The following is an 11,855-nucleotide window of genomic DNA, read 5'->3' on the forward strand; positions in this document are numbered from 1 at the left end:
AAAGGCCAGATGGTTCAAGTGCAGAATTCCAATAGACTTTCAAAGAATAGCTCATGCCAATGTTCCTCAAACTATCCCTCAAAATAGGAACAGAAGAACAATGTCAAATACATTGTACAAAGCCACAGTCACCCTCAACAGAGAAAGAGAATTTCAGACCATTTTCTCTTATGAACATTGATGAAAATATACTGAATAAAATCCACACAAAGCAAATCCAAGAATACATCAAACACATTATCCACCATGATAAGTAGGCTTCATCCCTGGGATGCAGGTTGGTTTAGTTTATGAAAATTCATCATTGTAAGTTACCATATAAACAAACTGAAAGTAAAAAAAGTAAGAAAACAAACAAATAAACAAAAAAACACACACATGATTATCACACTAGATGCCAAAAAAAAAAACATTAGGCAAAATCTAACATCCCTACATTTTAAAAGCCTTTGAGAAAACAGGGATACAGGGGCCATATTTGAACCCAGTAAAGGCAATATAAACCAAGTACTAGCCAACATCAAACTAACTGGAGAAACTTAAATCATTTCCGCTACATTCAGGTACATGACAAGACTGCCTATTCTCCCAATTTCTCTTCAGTGTAGTATTGGAAGTCCTAGATAGAGCAATAAGACAATTAAAGAAGATCAATGGGGTACAAACTGGAGAGAATAATTCTAAGTATTGCTATTTATAGATTATATGATAGTATACATAAGGGAACCCAAAAATTCTACCAGAGAACACTTGCAGCTGATAAACACCCTCAACAAAGTAGCTGGATGCAAAATTAAAATATCAGTATCACCCCTTTACACAAGCAATAAATTGGCTGAGAATGAAGAAAGGGAAATAAAAAATCCTTTTCAGTAGCCATAAGTGGAACTCTAACAAAGCAGGTGCAAGACCTTTATGACAAAAGTCTGAAGCCGGCTGCTGCTTTTCTTCTACCCCGCCGCGTGAGGCTGCTGCGCACGATTAAAGAATGTCATGGGTTCCATTGGGGAGAGTCCTCCTGAGGAATGCCATCCGGCATACAGATGCTCTCAGTAAGATTCAGGAGGAGTCCGACAGGTGGAAAAATAAGAGAACTGGGGAAGCAGATGGAGGATGCTTACCAGGGGACCAGAAGGAACACAGTACCCAAGCAGCCAAGTCGGATGCGAAGTGACGGTTTGGATGAAGAAAGTCAGAGAGACGACTAGAGGTCAAAGAGTGAAATTTCTGGAGCCCTGGAAGATGATTTTATTAAGGCTAAATCCTGGAACAAAAAGTTATATGATTATGAATCCAATATACCTGACAGATGAGGTCACTGTGGTTAGAAAGAGTGGTATACTGACGAGTTTGAAACAGACAGTAGTGATCAGCAAGACATTACCAATGCAGGGAAAAAAAACATCTCCCCAGGGAAAATCTTCGGCCCATGAATCCCGAAAACATAAGACATCAAAGAAATCCCATAAGAAGAAGCAGAAAAAACGGTCACACACACACACACACAAACACACACACACACACACACAAACACACACACACACACACACACACACACACACACACACACAAAATAGAAGAAAACCAAAAAGGAAGCTACGGACATAACAGCAGATCCCTCAAGTGAGTTCTCAGAGGAAATTCGAGCTTCTAGTACCAGGAAAACGAAGCAACCACACAAGAGCAAGAAAAAGTGCAGGAAAAAGTCTCCTAAAAAATCTTTACCTTCGGGACAGAGAGTGACGCTTCTCAGTCAGATGACGATTCCGCAGCTAGCAGTTCTGAGGAAATCGAGGAAAGAGACACTAAGAAAACCAAACGGAAAAAGAAAGAGAAGCACGTCCATGTTCCCATGCCTGACCCTGAGGTACAGGAGAGGACAAGCAAGCGGAGGAATTGGAAGGTGGCTACGGATACCAGGTCTGCTGAGGGCTCAGAGGATGACTCCACTCCGTAGGAGGGCAGCAGTCCTGCTTCCCACTGACTCTTCAAAAGGGGGTTGCCAGTGACTTCGGCAGCACAAGAGTCTGAGATCACAGTTGTCCTGCCACAGGTAACTTTCTTCCTGTTTTGGCTTGTTAATCGCCATCCCCTTTTGTTAGTAAGGAATCTGGTATTTTGTTAAGGTTTCTTGAAGAGATTATTTTTTTTTTCAATTAATCACTTAAGGTAGAATACCTGTACAGCAAATTAAAGAACTCAGAAAGCTGAACTCAGTAATGACCTGGGCACACCGATTGGAATGTTGGATTTGGTGGAATCAAGAGTCCAGGATGAAGGAGGAAGACTGAAGTAGTGCTAAATGGAATGGGTTGACAAGGAGACCTTGTTTTTGCTACTGGAGGGATACTGCCTTCAGCGTCGGTGTTTTGGTTCTCCTGCAGTTGGGCCCTATAGGCATCTAGTTTACTTAGTGAGGAAATAGTTCTAAGAATAAACCTTTTCCCTTCATGGCAATATCTACAGATGAGTGCTAAGGAACCGAGGGTTTTCAGCCTATTTTCCCTGCTGGTCAGGGTCTACAGCTATATTTAGCATTGTTACCCTCCTGGTTTGAAGCCTCCCTCTCTAAACCACACCTCTCTGCCAACCTCCTGCTATTTGCCACTCCTCCAACCTGGTTCCAGTTACATTCGGAAGTTCCACCTCTGCAGAGAAAAAAAGAAGTCGCTTATTGGACTGACATCCTGACGTACTTGGAGTAGTTTTGCCTCATGTATTGTACCTGCTGGGGGAAACAAAGGATGAGCATTAAAGTGAAGATGGCTGAGCGTTCACAACTCCCATCTAATTTTGTAAACCAACCACGTGGACAGGTATACCTGTGGCCACAGCTCCTGTTGTCTGATTTTTATCCTCCCACGTGGGTAAGGTACAGTATGGCTAGCCTCCCTCTTCCTATCTCTTTTTATCCTCTTCTGTTTCTTTCTAACTCCATTTCCCAAAATAACCCTCTCTCTTTAATGTTGCTGTTGGACAGCAACATAGGATAATGCAAACATAAGAGTAACTAGATAGTAAATGTTTTTCTAGTTCCATTGCTGTATATTATCTACATGGTCTTATGTATGAAATAGTTTAGTTGTCCTATCTATCAAATGGAAAGAATTAGGAAGTAGTAATGTTGCCAATGATACTTTCAAAGAGGTTCAGGGCATCAGCCATCTAAATGTCTGTTTTTTTTTTCTTTTTCTTTTTGCTGAGTTGGGGATTGAACCAAAGGCCTTGCATATACTAGGCAAGTGTTCTACCATTGAGTGATACCCCCAGTCCTGTTGTTTTCCTTGTTCATTTCTAATTCTATTAATGGATTTTAGATTTTCCCTGAAACCAGTTGAATCAATTCCAAAATGAACCACATTTCTCAGGGAGGAATCACACCTCCCAGTCTGATTTTGTGTTTTGATTATCAAGAACATATGACTTCCCCTGCTACATACTGCAAACCTGATATTAAAAGAAACCAAAATACCACTGGAAAGTGGCTGGTAGAACAGTTGGCTGTTCATTAAAAGGAAAGATTAAGTGACATTGTCAGGGTTTTTGTTACTTTGGTACTGAGTGAAATGCATGAAAACTCAAGATGGTGGGTCATGGTTCTGCCACTAATTGATTGAGTTCTATGGCAGGTTAACTAACCTCCCTGGCCTTACTTTTTGCATGTATAATACAAAGATACTTCATGGTTAGCAAGACAGACATCAGCAATAGAATACAACAATGCTGACATCCCATGAAGTGGCATTTTATAGTTCTGACTAAATTTGTGCTCTTTATGGAACATATTTCTAATAAAGTGTTTGTTCTTAAAATACATGGTTGGCCTGATGTGCCCTATCCCTTGATTATGATCAGGGGCTGCCTTTTGGGATACTGAAACACTAATGACTTTAGTACTCAAATGCCAATGTTTCATGGTATATATATTCTTTCCCTTGGGTTTAGTGGAGGGAGAGTGTAGTTACTACCTCATAATATTCTAGAAGCAAATGATATCTTTGTTGGCAGTAGTTTGGGGCATGCATTTTAATGCAGTTTTGTGCTACAAATGTGCTGATTCTAAGCACAAACTCAGGAAGATGGTCCTGCAAAATAAGGCACTCCCACCCATGTTTGAGTTTTGACCTTCCCTACCTCCCACACTAACAGACTTTTCCTCAAGGAAAGCACAGTTTGTCTGATGTAAACAGCCCCGCACAACATGTTCCATCTTTTCTTGGTCACATAAGTAATAAAATTGTTTCTGTTCTAATCCATGCCTTAGGCTAAGGCTTTGATGGTTCCTCTAATCCCCTTAAAAATGGTTCAGGGCCACTTTTGAAAACCTGTACTTTCCCATTTGCATTACCAGCCCTGGAACATTTCTTATTAGTGTTTCTTAGAGATGACTATGATTGAATCCTAAATTGGGATTTAGAAGAAAAAGAATTGGAGACTTAACATTTATTAACTGGTATGATACAAGTTGGAATTACTGAATTCCCATAAATAAAATTTCACGTTTGAAAAAAAACAAGAACAAAACCAAAAAGAACTTCAAGTCTGTGAAGAAAGAAATTGAGGAAGATATCACAGTTTGGAAAGATCTTCACTGCTTATGGATGGGTAGGATTGACATAGTGACAATAACCATTTTACCAAAAGCAGACTACAGATTCAATGCCATCTCCACTAAATTCCAACACAATTCTTTACATATCTTGAAAGAACAATTCTTTATGTTCTTTTTAAATTATTATTTTTATTTTTCTATGGGATATTTTATTTATTTACATTTCACATGTTATCTCCATTCCTGCTTTCCCCTTGAAAAACTTCCTGTTGAAGCCCCCCTCTTCCTGCTTCTACTACGATGTTCTCCCATGTACCCACTCCTACCTCACCACCCTGGCATTCCCCTACAATGGGGCATTGAGTTTTCACAAGACCAAGGGCCTCTCCTCCCCTAATTGATGCCCGATAAGGCTATTCTCTGCTGAACAATTCTTAACTTCATATGAAAAAAAAAGACAGCTAAAATAATCTTGAACAATAAAATAAATTCTGGAGGTATCACTATCCCTGATTTCAAGCTTTATCACAGAGCATTAGTGATAAAAACTGCATGATATTGGTATAGAAACTGACAGTGGGACAATAGAATTGAACTGAAGACACAGAAATAAGTCCACATACCTACAAACACTTGATTTTTGACAAGGAATCCAAAATCATACGGAAATGAAAGAACATCTTCGACAAATAGGGCACATCTAACTGGTTGTGTGGAAGTAGAACACTGAAAATAGATTTGTATTTATCACCCTGAACAAAATTCATGTCCAAATGGATCAAAGAAATCAACAAAAAGTAAGACACACTTAATCTAATAGAACAGAAAATGGGAAATATCCTTGAATGCATTGGTACAGAAGACAACTTCCTAAACAGAATTTCAATGGCTTGGACACTAACATCAAGAATTCCTAATATAGTAACCAGAGCACACTATGGTGGGAGAACTGGGTTCTGATGATGCCAATAACCTTGTTTTCTTTTGCTTTTGTTCTTGTGCTTGCCTTTCACCATCTGATTATCTCTGGTGTTATAACCCTGAGTGAGGTAACCCAGTTACAAAAGAACACACATAGTATACACTCACTGATAAGTGGATATTAGTCCAGAAGTTCAGAATACCCAAGATACAATTCACAGACCAAATGAAGCTCAGGAAGAAGATACTTTGGCCCTTCTTAGAAGTGGGAACAAAATACCCATGGGAGGAGATACAGAGACAAACCGTAGAGCAGAGACTGAAGGAAAGACCATCCAGGGACTGTCTCACTTAGGGATCCATCCCATACATAGTCACCAAATCCAGACACTAATGGGGATAACAAGAAGTGCTTGCTGACAGGAGCCTGATATACCTGTCTCCTGAGAGGCTCTGCCAGAGCCTGACAAAAAGAGAGGTGGATGCTCTTAGCCAACCATTGGACTGAGCACAAAATTCCCAATGAAGGAGCTAGAGAAAGGACTGAAGGAGCTAAAGGAGCTTTCAGTCCCTTAGAAGGAACAACAATATGAACCAACAAGTTTCCCCAGAGCTCCCACGGACTAAACCACCATTCAAAGAGTACACATGGAGGGACCCATGGCTCCAGCTGAATATATAGTATATGCTGGCCTTGTTGGACATCAATGGGAGAAGAGGCCCTTGGTTCTGAGAAGGCTCAATACTCCAGGGTAGCAGAATGCCAGGACAGGGAAGTGGGAGTGCGTGGACTGGTGAACAGGAACATGGGGAGATGGGATACAGTATTTGGATAGAAAACCAGGAAAGAGGACAACATTTGAAATGTAAATAAAGAAAATATCCTTAAGAAAAGACCTGCACAGGATCAAGTCATAAGAATTAATAATACTGTCCCATATTAAGAAGGAGACATGGGGGCTAGAGAGATGGCTCAGCAGTTAGGAGCACAGACTGCTCTTCCAGAGATCCTGATTCAAGTCCCAGCAACCACATGGTAGCTCACAACCATATGTAATGGGATCTGATGCCCTTTTCTGGTGTGTCTGAAGATAGCAACGGTGGTGTACTCATATGTATAAAATAAATAAATAAATTTTTAAACATGTAAAAATAAGTCTTTAAAAAAACAAAGAGACATGGACAACTGCATACATGTTATAGATTTAGAATATGTGCCAATGTCAGTCAAAAACATTCTTTTGTATATTGAACTTAAATATGATGAACATTGATGTATTCTATATTGAGGTTCCATCACCGATAAAGAAATTGAAGAAAAAACCGATGAATATCTACATAAGGTATTCTAAATAAAATAAAACCAAATTTAAAAAGAAGAACTCCTAATGGGACCTCATGAAATAGGACCTCATGAAAATGAAAAGCTTTTGCAAGAGAAAAGACACTGTCATCAAAACAAAATGACTGTCTACAGTTTGAGAAAAACCTTCACTAGCCCCAATTCCAACAGAGAGTGAATGCACAAAATATCTATAAAGAACTCAAGAAGTTACACACCAGCAAAACAAATAACACAATTAAAAATGGGGTACAGAGCTAAACAGAGAATTCTTAACACAGGAATCTCAAATGGATGTGAAGTGCCTAAAATTTTCAAAGTCCTTAGTCATCAGGAAAATGCAAATGAAAAAGTCTCTGAGATTCTACCTTTCACTCATTAAAATTGATTGCTAAGAACAAAAATACAAAGGCCAGCACATGCTGGTAAGATTGTGTAGCAAGTGGAACACTCCTCCGTTGCTGGTGGGTGTGCAAACTTGTACAACAACTCTGAAAATCGATTTGGTGGATTCCCAGAAGATTGGAAATAGTTCTGCCTCAAAACCTAGTTATGCTGCTTCTAGGTATATACTCAAAAGATTCTCCAGCATCCCTCAAGGATACTTGTTTAGCTATGTTCATAGCAGTTTTGTTCATAATAGCCAGAAACTGGAGATGGATGGAAGGAGGGAGCTGGATGGAAGAGGGGATGAAAGGGAGAGCAGAAGTGAGAGAAGATAGTTTGGCTGGGGCAGGAAATGCACCTCTAGGAAGTGCAAGAGATCTAGATTGATGATTATATCTCTTAGGCCCCAAGGGTTAATACTCTCATCCAAGAGATCTAGGATGGGGAGAGCCCCCAAAAGTCTGAGTGGGCCACTCTAGATGAGATTTATAGTAGTGGGGTATATGGATCCTGTAGTGGCCACTTTCTATAACCAGGCAGGACTCCCCCTATAAAGATAAGGACAGCAACCCATCCACAAAGTCTTTGACCCAAAAGGTGTTCTGCCTACAATATGTGCCAGGACAAATATTGAGTGGAGACTGAGTGAATGAGCAACCAATGCCTGCCCCAAACTAAGACCCATCAAATGACAAGAACCAATACCTGAAAATAATATTAATGATTCTCTGCTACGTTTGCAGCCAGCAACCTAGCATAATTATCCTCTGACAGGTTCCACCTGCCAGCCAATGGGAAGAGATGCAGAGACCCACACGCAAACATATAGAGCTCAGGGAGTCTTACAGAAGTGTTGAAAGAAGAATTAAGGCACTTGAAGAGAACAGGGACTCCACAAGAAGACCAACAGAGTAAACTAACTGGGACCCTTGGGTCCTCCAAGAGATGTAATCATCAACCAAAGAGTAAGCACAGACTGGCCCTAAGGGCCCTGCACATAACTAGCAGATGATCAGTTTGGTCTTCCTGTGAGTTTCTCAAACAACTGGAGCAGGGGCTGACCAGAAGCCTGTTGCCTGCCTGCCTGCCTGCCTGCTTGCCTCCCTGTGGATCCTAAATGGATAACCTCATGTTGCCTCAGTGGGAGAGGACATGCCTAGTCCCTCAGCAACATGTTATGTCAGGGGATGTTAGGAAGGGTGCTTGAAACCCAGAGGGCTGCTTCCCCTTCTCAAAAGAGAAGAGGAACAGGGAATGTAGAGAAGGTCTAGAGGATCTAAGAGAGCAAGCTAAGATCCCTAGCAGTGGGGTATAAGGATCCTGAAGAGGCCACTTCCTGGAGCCAGGCAAGATTCCCAGTGTAAAGATAAGGGCAGACACCAACCCATAAGGGCTCTGACCCAAAATGTGTGAGGGGCTACTCAGGGGAGAAGAAGGGCTGATACTGGGTTGTAAATGGAATAAATAAATTAATTTGGTTCTAGAGAGAAAGAGAGAGAGCCAGAGAGCCAGAGCCAGAGCCAGAGCCAGAGAGAGATACACAGAGACAGAGACAGAGATAAAAACAAAGACACACAGAGCGAAAGGTATATGATTGTAGACAGCCATGATTTGACTTCTAACTAAGAGAATAGGAGGAGAGGTGAGGCATCATGATGGTACCTGAAAGAGTGCCTTCTATTTTCCCAAATGAGCTTCTTTGACAGAGATAGACCATTGCCATGGTCAATGCGCTGGGAGTTCTGAAAGCAAAGAATATTCAATTCTAGAAGAAAATGATGTGTTGTGATTCTTAAAAGCTTTTGAGTGGACAAGTTTCATATCCCATGATCTGCCCTTGTGTAGTCAAACTGTCTGAAGTCAGATTAAAGCTAATGTAACTCAAGGTTGGCTTGATATTGCTTTAACGCACCTATCCCTAAATACTATGTTAAAACAGAAATCTGTACTTAGACGTAAATAGTATCTTTATACATAATAGCAGATAGTTGTAAAATACCTAGATGTCCTTGTAAGTATCAATAAATTACACATCTATTTGTTGCGATGTTAATCAGCAAAAATAAAAAGTAGTCCTGAGACACACACGGGCAAATTAGTTCAATCTCTGAGTAATATGCTGAGTTTTTAAAATTTCTGTAAAAACCATATTTTCTACAAGGAATAAGCCTGCTGTGATTCAATTTACAACTAATGTACCCTTTACAATATAAGGAATGCACTAAGAAATAAGTGCTAAAGATTGGGAAAGAAATGTATACTCAGTATTGAAAATGAGATAAAATCCCATGACCATATTTCCTGGTTGAAGAATTGTAACAATTATTTACTATGTTAGACATTGTCTTTAAAGGCAATATAATAGGCATTAGTATCACTTCCATTTTATAAGTAACCATAAAATAGTGGTAGATTCAGTCAACAACTTCCCATAGATCTGAAAGAGGAGTATGGGGACAAAATTAGAAACTAGAGACTACTATTAGGTTTATTAGGGACATGGGTCTTCCGGTGCAGCTGATTCTATATAGTGGGGCTCAGCTACCCACTGTCAATATGCTAATTACAGGAATAAGTGATAGTGGGGTGCAGAAAAGAGAGACTTACTAAACTAATTGTGACAATACCAGGAAGAGGAAAACAATGGCCCATTGACCTTCACTATCTCCTAAGGCCATCTTTGAAGGAAACCGTCCTGCAGTTTCTCTTCTCCCATGGGTGATTCATGAACTGGGGAAGTTGAGTTTCTGTGAATATAAGCAGGTTAGGAGACAAAAAAGAGCACGACACCAAGTACCTTTATCAAGGTGTAATCTTTACTAAGTGAACCAGGATATTTATAGCTAAGGCAGAGCAATCCTTTGGCTTTTAGCATGGACGTGAGAACAGGGAAATAACATAGCAGTCTGTAAACAAACCCCTTCAAGCAAGGGCTCCAGGCAGGAAAGCTGATTAAAGATTCAGTTCCTTTTGAAGTCCGGGCTACCAGTTCTGTCTTTGATCTCTGGTGCTGTCTCCAGTCTTTCACACCTGATGCGCCGAGTAGGCCCGTAGCACTGGCCAGAACCGCTCAGCGGGGACACTACATTTCACCTCATTTTGTTTAAAAAACGATGCAGGGAAATGCGATACGATCCCGACACAAATACATGGGCAACGTAAAATCACAAAACACCTTCTGACTCCGTCCCCCAAGGCAATTACGCACAGTGGGAAATCCAGGCCATGAAATGTCTATAACCCAGACGGCCATCATCCATGTGCCAGCCTAGGGTGACTTCCCAGCCAGAAAAAGGTCATCAGGATGCACCATCCTCCATGTAGAATGCCAAGGCTCGTCCGCAAAACCCAGGGTCCAAAGACTGATCACAATATCCGAAACTGGCTGAGGTAACTCTGTCAGTCAGGTGCTGAATTCAGTAGGGCAGGGTGTGGTGCAGCTGGAAGCCAGGGCTCCGAGTAGGTTGCCAGGAGATGATCTCAGGATGATGCAAATCAGTTCTTTGAAGCCTCTGGAGAACTGAATTAACCTTTGAAAGTCTGGAGGCTGACTGCGAACCAAGCATTCTCGGGAGATGCCTGTTCTAGCAAACATTGAACAGGTCATGAAAGCTTTGCTCCAGGGGAGCTTTACTGTTTGAATCGGATAAGCAGGTTTTTCTTGAGAAGCTGGTTATTTAGCAGGATCCAAGCATTTCTCGGGAGGTGCCTGACCCACCTTCTGCTTTGATTGGGAAAAGCAGATTTTAGCAGTTTTCCAAAGCAAACAAACACACACACACACACACACACACACACAAAAAAAAAAACTGGCGGAGTAAAAAAACCTATCAAAGGCAAAACTGGCTGGGAGGAGCCTATCTTAAGGCATTGGCTTCTCCGAATCAATCTGTCATATCAATTTTTCTGGTAGCCAGCGAGCCTCTTCTTCGGTTTGGGAAAACACACAGACAGAACCTCTGCCCCAAACCAGGACCAGGTCCAGAAAAAGCCACGTATTAGTGAGTGGATCCCTCCACCACACCATAGCGTGGGATTTTGCTGATTCAGGATGCCAATGTCGGTCCGCTGCTGAACGATTATTAATATCGATCTGCAGAAAGTTCAAAATGAAAAGGACGAATGCCAGATGCGCTTTGGGGGACCTCTGGGAAAAGAGGATTCCTCCTTTGGTCTTGAAAAGCCAGTTTTTGATAGTAAGATGGGCACGTTCAACAATACCTTGTCCCATAGGATTATAAGGAATGCCGGTTTTGTGAACGATGCCAAAATCTTTGCAAAAAGAAGAAAAATTCCTCCCAGTGTAAGAGGGACCATTGTCCATCTTAATGGTTGTGGGCAGTCCCATAGCACTGAAAGCTAGTATACAATGATCGATAACATTTCTAGAGGCTTCTCCTGTTTGCAGGGAAGCAAAAATAAAACCAGAGCAGGTATCAATGCAGACATGCAAATATTTAAGCTTTCCAAATTCTGCATAATGTGTTATATCCATTTGCCAGATGCTATTAGGTACCAGTCCTCTGGGATTAACTCCCAAATGTGGGACTGGAGCTAAGATAACACATTTAGGACATCGTTTAAGGATCTTTCTTGCTTGTTCTCTGGAAATTTTATGTTTGAGTCTCAGAGTCTGGCTGGATAAGTGAAACT

At 41.0% G+C, this 11,855-nt stretch overlaps 1 pseudogene; it reads left to right on the forward strand.

The window, feature by feature from the left end:
• Nucleotides 1-988: 988 nt before the first annotated feature.
• Nucleotides 989-1,957, forward strand: LOC116069523 (annotated as a pseudogene).
• Nucleotides 1,958-11,855: the final 9,898 nt, after the last annotated feature.

This window comes from Mastomys coucha, unplaced genomic scaffold, assembly GCF_008632895.1.
Source record: "Mastomys coucha isolate ucsf_1 unplaced genomic scaffold, UCSF_Mcou_1 pScaffold1, whole genome shotgun sequence".
NCBI classification, from domain to species: Eukaryota; Metazoa; Chordata; class Mammalia; order Rodentia; family Muridae; genus Mastomys; species Mastomys coucha.